General features: G+C 56.0%; 1 protein-coding gene across 1 annotated transcript in view; it reads right to left on the bottom strand.

The window, feature by feature from the left end:
- DCTN6 (dynactin subunit 6) overlaps positions 1-12,879 on the bottom strand; it is a 178,557-nt gene that overhangs the window by 42,597 nt on the left and 123,081 nt on the right. The gene's annotated exons all lie outside the window — the stretch shown is intronic.

Here is a 12,879-nt window from a genome sequence, read left to right on the forward strand (position 1 = left end):
GAAGGCCGCGGCAGCGCCAGCAGGCAGGACGACAGTTCGCAAGGCAGGGCTATGGCAGCGCCAGTAGTCCGTCAAGGATGAGTTCTTCACGGTGTCTCTCGACTCCAGGATACAACTGCCTTCCTGCTCTGGAGCTGCCTCAGTTATAGGTCTGGCGCCCTTTGATGTCCGGACCCTCGCACTTGGAGGTCGGGAGGTCCGGGATGAGGGAGTCCAGACACCCAGCAGGGGGGTGGAGCCAGCGCCCGGGGAGGCTGGGGGCGATCGGCACCTGGCGGGGGAGAGCCATCGACACTTCTTTCTCCCATTGACCTGCCAAGTGGGCTGTTCCCCTCCTGGGTGGATGGTGGTGCCGGGATGTCGGGGCCTGGCCAGGCCCAGGGTTAGGGTCGAGCTGAGGCCACGCGGCCTCGTGGTGCAGTGTCCAAGATGGCGGCTGGTCCGGGCAATGGTGCTGACGGTGGCCCGGGCCAGGGATGCAGAGATGTCCGGGAGCAGGCGTCTCGTAGGGGACGGGTTGCGGGGTGCTTCTGGGGGTGGCCCTGGGAGAGCCGGTGTCTGGGCCCTGTCATGTGGGGAGGGAGCGAGCCCTTCATGGGGCCTGTCCAACATGCGTCCCCCCCAGCTGAAGGCGGGGAGTCACCCATCCTCTTGGGGACTCTCCTCGTCGAGGCGGAAAAAGCGGGACAGGCCATCCGCGTTGGCGTGGTCTTGGCCAGGGCGATGCTCCACAGTGAAGTCCATCCCCTGCAGGGAGATGGACCATCGCAATAGTTTGGGATTCTCCCCCGCATCTGCATCAACCATTGCAGGGGGCGATGATCTGTTTGTACCCGAAAGTGGGTACCGAAGAAGTAGGGCCGGAGCTTCTTAAGGGCCCATACGACTGCAAAGGCCTCCCGCTCGATGGTGCTCCAGCGGTGTTCTCGGGCCAGTAAGCGTCTGCTGAGGAAGGCCACTGGTTGGTCGACCCCCTCGGAGTTCAGTTTGGAGAGGACGGCTCCAGTGCCATGGTCCGAGGCATCAGTCTGAACGATGAACTCGCGGCTGTAGTCGGGGGCCTGGAGCACAGGGGCGGTGCACATGGCGGCCTTCAGCTTCTCGAAGGCCGCTTGACAGTCGGGAGTCCAGTTGACTGTTTTTGGGTGGTTCTTGGATGTGAGTTCCGTGAGGGGCCCCACAATGCTGCCATAGTCCTTCACAAACCGCCGGTAGTATCCGGTGAGCCCCAAGAAGGCTCGGACCTCGGTTTGGGTTACGGGGGGCTGCCAGGACTGGATGGCAGCGATCTTGAGCTGGAGGGGGGCCACCAGACCGCTTCCCACTTGGTGTCCGAGGTAGGTCACGGACCCTTGGCCAATTTGGCACTTGCTGGCCTTGATTGTGAGGCCGGCCTGTTGGAGGGCCTGCAGGACCTCTCGGAGGTGGCGGAGGTGGTCTGACCAGTGGCGGCTGTACACCGCGATATCGTCCAGGTAGGCGGCGCTGAACTCTTCGAGGCCCGCCAATACCTGGTTCACCAGTCGTTGAAAGGTGGCTGGAGCGTTTTTCATGCCGAATGGCATCACCGTGAAATGGTAGTGTCCATCCGGGGTGGAGAAGGCGGATTGTTCTTGGGCTCTGGGGGTGAGGCCGATCTGCCAGTAGCCCGCTGTCAGATCGAAGATGCTCAGGTAGCGGGCAGCCCCCATGCGGTCAACCAGTTCATCTGCTCGGGGAATGGGGTGAGCGTCGGTTCGGGTGACAGCGTTCAGACCCCGATAATCGACGCAGAATCGGAGCTCGGGGGTGGTGCCCGGGGCAGCAGCTTTGGGGACCAGTACGACTGGGCTGGCCCAGGGGCTGTCCGAGGGTTCGATGACTCCGAGTGCGAGCATCTTGGAGACTTCTTCTTGGATGCAGGTGCGCACCCGATCTGGTACTCGGTACGGCCGGTGTCGGATAGGGGGACTGTCCCCAGTGTCTACGTCGTGCAGGCACCAGGGGGTGACCCCAGGGGTGAGGGAAAAGAGGTTTGCAAATTGCCGCAGGAGGGCCCGACAGTCTTGGCGCTGCTCCGGGGTCAGGGCATCGGAGAGTCGGACCCCGTCCACCGAACCATCTTTTTCACGGGTCCTCAGTAGGTCAGGGAGGGGCTCGGAGTCCTCTTCCGCCCCACTGTCTGTAGCCATCAGCAGGCTGAGCTCCGAGCGCACGAAGTGTGGTTTGAGTCTGTTGGCGTGGAGGACCCGGAGTGGGTTCCGGGGGATTCCATGTCGATGAGATAGGTGACGGGGCTCTTGCGCTCGACCACCTTGAAGGGCCCCGTCCATTTGTCCTGCAAGGCACAAGGTTCGGTGGGGGACATCACCCATACCTGCTGTCCAGGCTCGAACTCGATGGAGGAGGCATGTTGATCGTACCATTTCTTCATGTCCTCCTGACTGGCCTCAAGATTGGCTTTGGCGATCTCTCTGAATCGCCTGGTCTGATTGCGGAGGGTCAGGAGGTACTTGTAGACGTCTGGAGGGGTCTTCAGGGGGGCCATTTCCCATTCTTCTTTCACTAGGCTGAGGGGCCCTCGAACGGGGTGTCCGTACAGGAGTTCGAAGGGGCTGAAGCCGAGGGACTTCTGGGGGACTTCTCGGTAGGCGAAGAGGAGGCACGGGAGTAGCACGTCCCACTGGCGGCGTAGGGGTTCTTCTAGCCCCATGATCATCCCCTTGAGAGTGCGGTTGAACCGCTCGACCAGTCCGTTTCCTTGCGGGTGATAGGGGGTCGTGAATCGGTAGGTGACCCCGCACTGCTGCCAGAGGGATTTCATATACTTTGAAATAAAGTTTGTGCCCCTGTCGCTGACGACCTCCCGGGGGAAGCCCACTCGAGAGAAGATCCCCATTAAGGCTCGGCCTACCACTGGTGCTGTTACAGTTCGAAGGGGAACGGCCTCGGGATAGCGGGTGGCGTGGTCCACCAGGACCAGGATGAATCGATGCCCTTGCGCTGTTCGGGGGTCCAGGGGCCCCACGATGTCTATTCCCACCCTTTCGAACGGGGTGGTGACCACTGGGAATGGTTGCAGGGGTGCCTTGAGTTTGCGGCCGTTCTTCCCGCTGGCCTGGCAGGTGGGGCAGGACCGGCAGTGGTTGGAAACGTCATTTCTCATTTTTGGCCAGTAAAAGTGGGTTACCAGACGGTTGTATGTCTTGTCTTGCCCCAAGTGTCCAGCCAGGGGGACATCATGAGCCAAGTTCAAAAGGAAGTCTCTGAAGCGGAGGGGCACCACCAGCACTCGACTGGCCCCCAACTCTGCGATTCTCTGTTCGCTGTACAGTAGGTCATTGTCCCAATAGATCCAGTGGGCCCCTGCGGTGTCTCCCGCGCTCTGGGCAAGTGCTTGCTGTCGCAGTCCCTCGAGGGAGGGACAGGTCTTTTGCTCTTGCCGGAATTGCTCCTGGGTGGGTCCCCCTTCTTGACGCCACTGAGCCAGGTCTGGAAGGTCTTTGGGCTGAGCGGGCCCTTCTTGGGTTTGTTCCGAGGGGTCGGTATGGAGGGTGTCTCCCTCTGGAGCGATCGGGGGAGGAGGTGCTGGCCATTCGGGTTCTTCAGGTCTGGGGATGGTGCGGGCGGCCATGGACCGGTTTGTTACGCACGCCCAGTCCGGGAGGCCCAACATCCCCAGGTGCTCTCTTTTTTCAACGGCCGCCCACGGGGAACTCTCGAGATCGTTTCCCAGGAGGCAGTCCACGGGGGCATCATCGCGGACAGTCACTTTTAGCATACCGGACACTCCTCCCCATTCGAAGGGGACACAGGCCATCCGACACAGGCTTTCAGAATTGTCAGCTGATCGGACGGGGCAAAGAACGTTTGGCAGGATTTGTTCTGGGGTCACCAGGTGACAGCGGACGGCCGTCACACTGGCCCCCGTGTCCCGCAGGGCTTCAGCCTTGCGCCCATTTATGTTCACCCACTGGCTGTATTTTCTGGTGTTGGCGGGTAGGGGAGCCCGCGGGACCATGTCTCTTCCCCCTAGGCAAGCCAGGACCATGGCGGCGGGTTCCCACTCGGGCTGCTCCGGCTCGTACTCTTCATGCTCTTCGGAGATTTGCTCTTCTCCTAGGGCGGCGGCAGCTACCTGGCGGGGCCCGGGAGTCTGATTCTTTGGGCAGTTTGGGTCACTGGCATAGTGGCCGACTCGCTGGCATCGATGACAAGTAACATTGGCTCGGTACCCCGGGCGCATCGGGGGGTTGCCCCGGCCGGCCGGGGGCGGGGTGTTATGAGCGGGAGCGGCCGGGACGGCGTCTCTGCCCCGGCCCTGGCCTCCTCCTCCTCGGGGACGATGATGACCATGGTTGGTTCTGTTCTGCTCGGTTGGCCCACTCCGGGCCACTCGGGTGCTTTCCCATCGGTCAGCCTCAGCGGCGAGCTGTCGTGGTTCAGTCAATTTACTGTCGAGGAGGTGCTGCCTGAGCTCGACGAAGCAGTTGTTGGAGAGGTGCTCCCACACAATGAGGTTGAAGAGCTGCTCGTAGGTTGTTACGTGGCTACCCTTGATCCACCCCTCGAGGGCTCGGCTGAAATAGTTCACATATTCTACCCAAGTCGTACCCAGGATCCGGGTGCAGTCGCGGAACCTCTGGCGGTACATCTCGGGCGTGTGCCCATATCGAGTGAGGAGGGCGGCCTTCATGTGGTCATAGGATGTCATTTGGTGGTCCGGGAGCTGTAGCAGGGCATTGCGGCCTTCATTGACGAACCTCCCCCATAGACCGGCTCCCCAGTCACTCCGATCGATCCGGTGGGAGGTCATGGCGATCTCGTAGGCCTTGAACCACTGCTGTATGTCGTCGTTCCGATAGTATTCACGGACCACATCTTTGGGGATGTGGACCTTTTGTTCGGTAGCGCCTGGGGTGCGCGGTTGCTCGGGCACCCCTAGTTCTTTGTTCTGTTTCCGCAGTTCTATCTCGGCTAGCTTGCGCTCGTGTTCGTATGCCAGTCTTTTTTCTTCGAGTTCTCTCTGTCTTTTCTTTTCTTCCCGCTCTTCTCGGAGCCGTAAGTGTTCTAAATTTATCTTTTGTTCCACCAGTTTCAGCTCTCCGTCCAACCGGAGCCGTGCCAACTCTAATTCGTGTAGTCTACTTTTTTCTCGTTCTTGGATCTCTTCCCGGGAGAGACCCGTTCTCCTTTCTTCCGTCAGAGTGGTGTTTGTCTCTGGTGCTTCGATGTTTTGGTCCCGGGGTCCGGCGGCATTTGTTTCTGCCCAGGATTCTAAGGCGTGCTTGAAGTCATCTTTTGTGCTCAGACCGGTGGTAGCAATGCCTAGTTCTATACAAAATTGTTTTAGCTCTCGGTGGTTGTACTCTTCTAGTTTTTCCATCTGGAATTTCTCAGTAGATCCGCTCTCTTTGGTCGTCATTGTGGTTTAGTCGTAGGGTGAGTTACTCTCTGTACGATTACGCGTTGGTTCGGATCGCGCCGCTGGCCACCAATGTTAGACGGGGACCCGGAGGGTCGGCCGAGGACAAGGGGAGAGGCCTCCGGTGAGGGCCGTCTCCAGCGATCGTACAGACAAGTAACTTCCCCCCCACAGATGGACACCACACGAAGATAAGGTTAACGCTCTTTATATGTAGTTCTTGGATTAAGGTAGTACGGTACAATGAGATCAGGACACGAGGATCCTCTCAATTCTAGTCTCTGAAGGGGAAAGGGGGTAGCGGGACAGTCTTTGTTACCAATCTGGTATTGAGGTGAGATGATGAGTAGCTCACAATCCTCGAGCTCGGCGTTCGGTAGGTCGGGCCGCGGCAGCGCCAGCAGGTCCCGAGGAGGTCGTAGGTAGCACCGGGCCGCGGCAGCGCCAGCAGGTCCCGACGAAGATGGTGGTTGCAATAGGCTGCGGCAGCGCCAGCAGGTCCCCACGAAGATGAAGGTTACAACGGGCCGCGGCAGCGCCAGCAGGTCCCACGAGGATGAAGGTTGCAGAAGGCCGCGGCAGCGCCAGCAGGCAGGACGACAGTTCGCAAGGCAGGGCTATGGCAGCGCCAGTAGTCCGTCAAGGATGAGTTCTTCACGGTGTCTCTCGACTCCAGGATACAACTGCCTTCCTGCTCTGGAGCTGCCTCAGTTATAGGTCTGGCGCCCTTTGATGTCCGGACCCTCGCACTTGGAGGTCGGGAGGTCCGGGATGAGGGAGTCCAGACACCCAGCAGGGGGGTGGAGCCAGCGCCCGGGGAGGCTGGGGGCGATCGGCACCTGGCGGGGGAGAGCCATCGACACTTCTTTCTCCCATTGACCTGCCAAGTGGGCTGTTCCCCTCCTGGGTGGATGGTGGTGCCGGGATGTCGGGGCCTGGTCAGGCCCAGGGTTAGGGTCGAGCTGAGGCCACGCGGCCTCGTGGTGCAGTGTCCAAGATGGCGGCTGGTCCGGGCAATGGTGCTGACGGTGGCCCGGGCCAGGGATGCAGAGATGTCCGGGAGCAGGCGTCTCGTAGGGGACGGGTTGCGGGGTGCTTCTGGGGGTGGCCCTGGGAGAGCCGGTGTCTGGGCCCTGTCATGCGGGGAGGGAGCGAGCCCTTCATGGGGCCTGTCCAACAACTGGTGTAAAGTTTGTTCTAGTTTTACCATATGTAAATGAGCACCTGGCATGTGTACCAAGTGTTAAAGAATGGTATTGAAATGTCAGTAGACACCCTCCTTGGATCTGTAAATGAGTATTGCCAGGCTTGCACTGGTGCCTTTAGGATGAAAGTGCATTATTCTGGCTTCATCTTCTGGATGAGGTATGAATCAGATAAGAAAGTGTTGAAGATATTAATGTACCAGCAAATTACAAATGCCTCTCCCTGGGCCCAAGATGCCACCACCTCCCTACGAACTATAGGTATTTTATGTTAAAAGCATGAGGTGATTGGGCGGAATAGTGAGGGGAAGGCTGCTTGCGAAGCGGGGAGCACAAAAATACAAGTTTGCCCAAGAAGAGTTGAAAACTAAAGGAAAATGTAACTTTTCTGGTGTGGAGCAGTGGAAGGAAACAAGGCATCTAATGCACAAGTTACTTACCATCGGTAACGATATATCTGTAAGAAACATTAGTAGTGATGGATTCCTTACCTTAGAATTACCCCCAGGCGTCAGACTGGATACGGAAAGTTTACGTCAGCAGTATCCCAGCACGTCGGTAGGCGTCGTCGTGCGGATCAGCGTGCGCCGTTGGCGTTGATGTCACAGAGATGATGTCGCTGGAGCTACTTATGCGCGCCCAGTTCTGTACACGACTTTCCGCACCAGGAACGCAGAGCCATGCAAGAAACTGACCACTGGTGCCATAAAACTAGGGCCCTGAAAAGGAGGACCTTAACCCTAGAAACAGTTCGCAGAACGGGGAGGATGGGTGGGCGTTAAGGAATCTATCACTACTAATGTTTTTTACAGATATATCGTTACCGAAGGCAAGTAATGTGCATCTGAAAGAAACAAGTAGTGATAGAGTCCTTACCTTAGAATAGCTACCCCAGCAATACCAACCCCGGTGGTGGGTCTGCGAACCAAGATCACACCAGGAAGTCCTGGAGATCAGAACAGACAAAGAAGCCGCCCCTCCGGACTTGGCTGTCCAGGCAGTAATGCTTGGTAAACGTGTGCAGTGAGGCCCACGTAGCTTCCTGACAGATGTCATGCAAGGGAACTCCCCGTCCCAAAGCAGTAGTGGCTGCTGTCGCCCTGGTAGAATGGGCATGTAGCCCCACTGGAGGCTCCTTTTTAGCCAAAGAATAACAAGCCTTAATGCACAGAACAACCCACCAAGAGATGGTCCGCTTGTGCACGGCCCGACCTTTCATGGCGCCCACGTAGCCAACAAAGAGCTGGTCATCCACCAGAACTGTTGTGAGCTGTTGAGGTAGAATGAGAGCGCACGTTTTGGGTCCAGACAGTGGAGCCTCTCTTCATCTTTTGAGGGATGCGGAAAGAAGGTAGGCAAAGTGATGGTCTGCCCGATGTGAAAGGCAGTGACAACCTTTGGCAGAAAAGATGGAAGAGTCCGTAGAACAACTTTGTCCGGATGGAAAGAGAGAAAAGGAGGTTGAGAAGAAAGAGCCTAAAGCTCACTCACTCTTCTGGCAGAGGTGATGGCCACCAGGAAAACCGTCTTTAAATTAAGACGAGGAAGAGGACGGTTGTGAAGTGGCTCAAAGGGAGCACACATCAGATATGTCAGAACCAGGTTCAAGTCCCACTGAGGCATTATGAAAGTAACAGGAGGGAAAAGATGAGTAATGCCTTTTAAGAATCTATTTACAACAGGGGACTTGAAAAGGGAGGGCTGATCTGGAAGCCGTAAAAAGGCTGAAATGGCTCTGAGATAGCCCTTGATAGTGCCCAGAGCAGTACCCTGCTGGGCTAAAGAAAGGAGAAAAAGAAGGACCTCTGAAAGAGGGGCAGAAAGGGGCTCCACAGCCTTTGCTGTGCACCATGCCCCAAATTTATTCTATCTGCAGGCGTATATCGTCTTAGTGGAGGGACGCCTGGCTGCCAAGATTACATCACAAACTTCAGGAGTCAGGTCAAAAGACGTCAACTGCCGCCGCTCAATCTCCACTCAAGGAGGTGGAGGCTGGACAGGTTCGGGTGGAGGACCGTCCCCTGCTGCGCGATCCTCCTGAAGAGGCAGTCAGATTAGGGGGTCGATAGCCATGCTGAGTAGCTCGGGATACCATACACTTCGAGCCCAGTCCGGAGCCACAAGAATGACTTGAGCCCGGTCGCGCTTGATCTTCTTCAGCACTCTGGGTAGAAGTGGTATAGGCAGAAAGGCGTATAGTAGACCACAACTCCACTCGCGACGAAAAGCGTCGCCGAGCGAGAGCCGCCTTGGAAATTCCAACGCTCAGAAGTGATGACATTGAACGTTCTCTTCGGTGGCGAATAGATCTAACCAAGGCTCTCCACACTGCTGAAAGAGACCTTGCGCCACGTCCGAGTTCAGACGCCATTCGTGATCCATCATGCACCTGCGGCTGAGTTCTTCCCCCCTGGCGTTCAGAGAACCTGCCAGGTGTTGAACCACCAGGGAAATGCCCTGATGTTCCAGCCATGTCCAGCGGCGCACAGCCTTGTGACATAGGGTCCACGACCCCACCCCACCCTGTTTGTTGCAGTACCACATACCGGTGGTGTCATCTGTGAACACCTGAACTACTCTCCCCATGACAGAGGGAAGGAATGCCTTAAGTGCAAGTCGGATCGCCCGAAGCGCCAAAAGGTTGATATGGAGCCGGGACTCCACCAGAGACAAGAGTCCTCTGATCTCCGCATCCCCCATATGGCCAACCCATCCCAGAAGGGACGCGTCCATCACAACTGTGTGTTGCGGTTGGGGAAGGGAGAAGGATCTGCCATTGATCCAATCGCGATTCGTGAGCCACCACTGCAATTGTCGTGCAGTGCCCTCCGAGATCTGGACGTGATCGAGCAGGTTGCCCTGATGCTGTGACCACTGGAACTTCAGGTCCTACTGCAGAGCCTGCATATGCCATCTGGCATGATCCACTAGCAGGATGCAGGAGGCCATCAGGCCCAGTTGCCGGAGGGTCATCCTGACTGAAACCCGGGACAGAGGCTGAAAGATCGGAAGCATAGCCTGGATATCCCGGACTCGCTGCTCGGGAAAATAAACCCGAAACTGCGCAGAGTCTAGAACCGCTCGGATAAAGAGGAGCTTCTGATCGGGAAGCAGGTGCGACTTCGGCACGTTGATGCAGAACCCCAGCAAATGCAGGTCGTCGGACGTAGTCTGGAGGTGGGAGACGACTGCCTGGGTGAGGCGAGCCCGCCTTCAACAACCAGTCGTCGAGATAGGGGAAGACTGGAACCCCTGATCGCCGCAGATGAGCTGCGACTACCGCCATCACTTTTGTGAACACCTGAGGGGCGCTGGTAAGGCCGAAGGGGAGCACGGTAAACTGAAAGGGCTCGTGGCCTACCGTGAACTGCAGGTAACGCCGGTGGGCCGGCAGGACGGGGATGTGGAAATATGCGTCCTGCAAGTCCAACGCTACCATCTCCAGGGTCGAGGGCAGACAAGACCTGAGCTAGCGTCAATATCTTGAATTTCTCCTTCCGAAGTAAGCGGCTGTCGTTCCTGAGGTCCAAGATAGGACGCAGGCCCTTGTCCTTCGTGGGGAGCAGAAAGTAGTGGGAATAACAACCACAACCTACTTCTTGCCCAGAAACGTGCTCAATGGCCCCCTTGGCCAAGAGGGCCGTGAGTTCCTGCTGAAGAAGCACAATATGGTACCCCAACATGTGGTGGTACTGAGGTGGCTTGGCTGGAGGGGTAGTCTCGAAGGGGAGGGAGTAGCCCCTTCAGATAATTTGCAGCACCCACTTGTCCAATGTGTTGTTGCGCCAGTGGGGGAGATGATGGCGAATTCTGCCTCCCACTGGCGTTTGAAAGTTCGGACTAGGAAGGCTTTGCAGTGGATGCTGCTGGGTGGAGGTGGACTGACCCACCCGCTGGCCCCCAGAACCGCCTCGGCGGTTCCCACGTCCACGGCTGCGCTGAGGATGTTGCTGCGCAGGTCTGTGGCTCTGGAACAAACGTGTTGGGGCACCCCTTCCTTGGCCACGAAAGGAGTGAAAAGCAGAAGGCGGAGGATGTCGAGTGGCCGACAGGCCCAAGGACTTGGCCGTAGCCCGTGAGCCCTTAAAGCGCTCCAACGCAGTATCTGACTTATTGCCAAAGAGGCAAATGCCATCAAAGGGCATGTTCATCAGAGTGTTCTGGACATCCCCTGAGAAGCCAGATGTCCTCAGCCAGGCATGGCGCCGAAGCGCCACCTTTCTGGAAATCGCCCTGCCCAGCGAGTCGGTGATATCAAGCCCACAACGAATGGTGAACTTAGCTGCGTCCCTTCCAGCTGCTATAGTTTGGGTGAGTACTGTCCTTGCCTCCTCCAGACAGTTGGGCAGCACCTGCGCAACCGTGTCACACACAGAGTGGGAATAACGGCCCAAGAGGCATGCGGTGTTCACCGAAAGAAGCCCTAAGCTGGAAGATGAAAACAGCTTCTTGCCAAGCTGCTCCAGCTTCTTGGATTCCCTATCCGGAGGTGCGGAAGGGAATGCGCCCTAGGAAACAGAGGCCTGGACAACCAAGCTCTAAGGAGTGGGGTGTTGGGAGAGAGGGAGGGGGGGGGGGGGGGTCGCACAGAGCCGGGCAACGTTCCTGTCCACAGGAGCCCCTGTGTTGGGCGTGGACCAGGTGCCCAAAAGAAAGTCCAAAAGCCCGTCATTAAAAGACAGCAAGGGCTCCGAAGAGGTTGCCGCCGGCTGAAGCACTTCTGTCAGCAGGTTAGACCTGATGGCCACTGTAGGGAGTTCGAGGTGGATGTTTTGTCGAAGCAGACTTCGATGATGAAGGCTTTGGTAGATTAAGTGGCGCAAAGCCAAGTGATCTCTGCTCTGAGCTATTGGATTTTCTTGCCTGGTACAAGTGGGCTTTTAGGTGTCAGGATGTGTTCTGGTTGTAGTAGGGTATTCATAATGGGGCATGATAGAGACCTCTGGAGTTAAGGCTAAAGGCCGTGAAAGTCAATGAGCCATAACAGTGTTCCGATTACATGCTCATCCAATTCTTGGGCTCTCGCCAAGGCACACATAATGATTGTCACGTATGTAACATTTGAAATTACTACTTCTAATTATTTACAAAAAGAAATTGTTATTTATTCATATCAAACTGCTAACCAGCACTCACAAACCCAATTGGTCTGGCTTGTTTTAGGCATATGTTTGCTGTTGTGTGAAATGTCTGGATGAAATAGCAAAAATCTCACAAAGAGGCACCATGCAGTGTAAAGCACAGGACCCTAATTCACATGTTTTAAACCACGTCCTTAAATAATTTCTTAGGCCACACCTCTTTCAGAGATTATCACCCAAATCACCACCTTTTTCATTTCATTTAAAATACTGTGGTCCACAAAAGGTTTTTGCCTAAAGGTAGTGTTGTAAAACTGGTGCTAAATAAACAACTTCTGGAGTAGAAAAAACGAGCGACTGTTTTCCTCTGCTGTGGTAATCACTCTGCAGCGTTCCGGAGAGGGCCTGAGTACAAATGGTGTTATGTCTAAGGGGGTAGGGGAAGTGGTGGGGAAGAGAGCTGTGTACTTCAGTCAAAGAAAGTAGAGACCCTGGCATCCACTGTGATACCCCTTGCTGTGACAGTAGGTGATGCTGCTCTTGGTGGCCCTATGTACCTTCAGCACTGGAGCTACAGTATTTGTTCCCCAGTGAAGTTGATCCAAAGGTCATGCAGGTTATTTACTCCCTGGTGAAGCAGATCCAAATATCATCAGCTTCTCTGGGAGTCAAAATTTTAAAGGAGCGCTGCAACACATATATTCAACTACAAAATGAAGAAAGCATCTTTATCTTTTTAGTTATCAATCTGAGATGGATTGGTAAATAAGTAGTAGCGCAAACATTACTTGTATTATTTTGCACAAAAGCGATTTCCTAAAAAAACTAACTGGGGGGGGCGAGTGGTTTGGGGAGAAGGCGCGCAACACGGAGAGAGGGCAGGCATTTGGAGAAGGACACGTGCGGAGAAATTGTGGCTTGGATGGAGAAGGATACTGTAAGAACGTAATTGCAAGGAGCAAGCTGTGTGTGCAAAAGCACAATGGTAATAATGGCTTGTGGGGGAAAGCAAATGACAACAGAGGGCTGGAGAAGAGGAGGGAGCAAAGGGCAATGGATCATGGCCGGGGAAGACAGCAGCACACCCAAAGACATGCACTCTAATGGAGTCCTTAACCAAAAGAAAGGTCCCGAAAAGCCAGCACCCATTGAATAATAGAAGGAGCAAATCAAAGAAGTGGTATACAGA

Source organism: Lissotriton vulgaris, chromosome 3_1 (genome assembly GCF_964263255.1).
Source record: "Lissotriton vulgaris chromosome 3_1, aLisVul1.2, whole genome shotgun sequence".
Taxonomy (NCBI): domain Eukaryota; kingdom Metazoa; phylum Chordata; class Amphibia; order Caudata; family Salamandridae; genus Lissotriton; species Lissotriton vulgaris.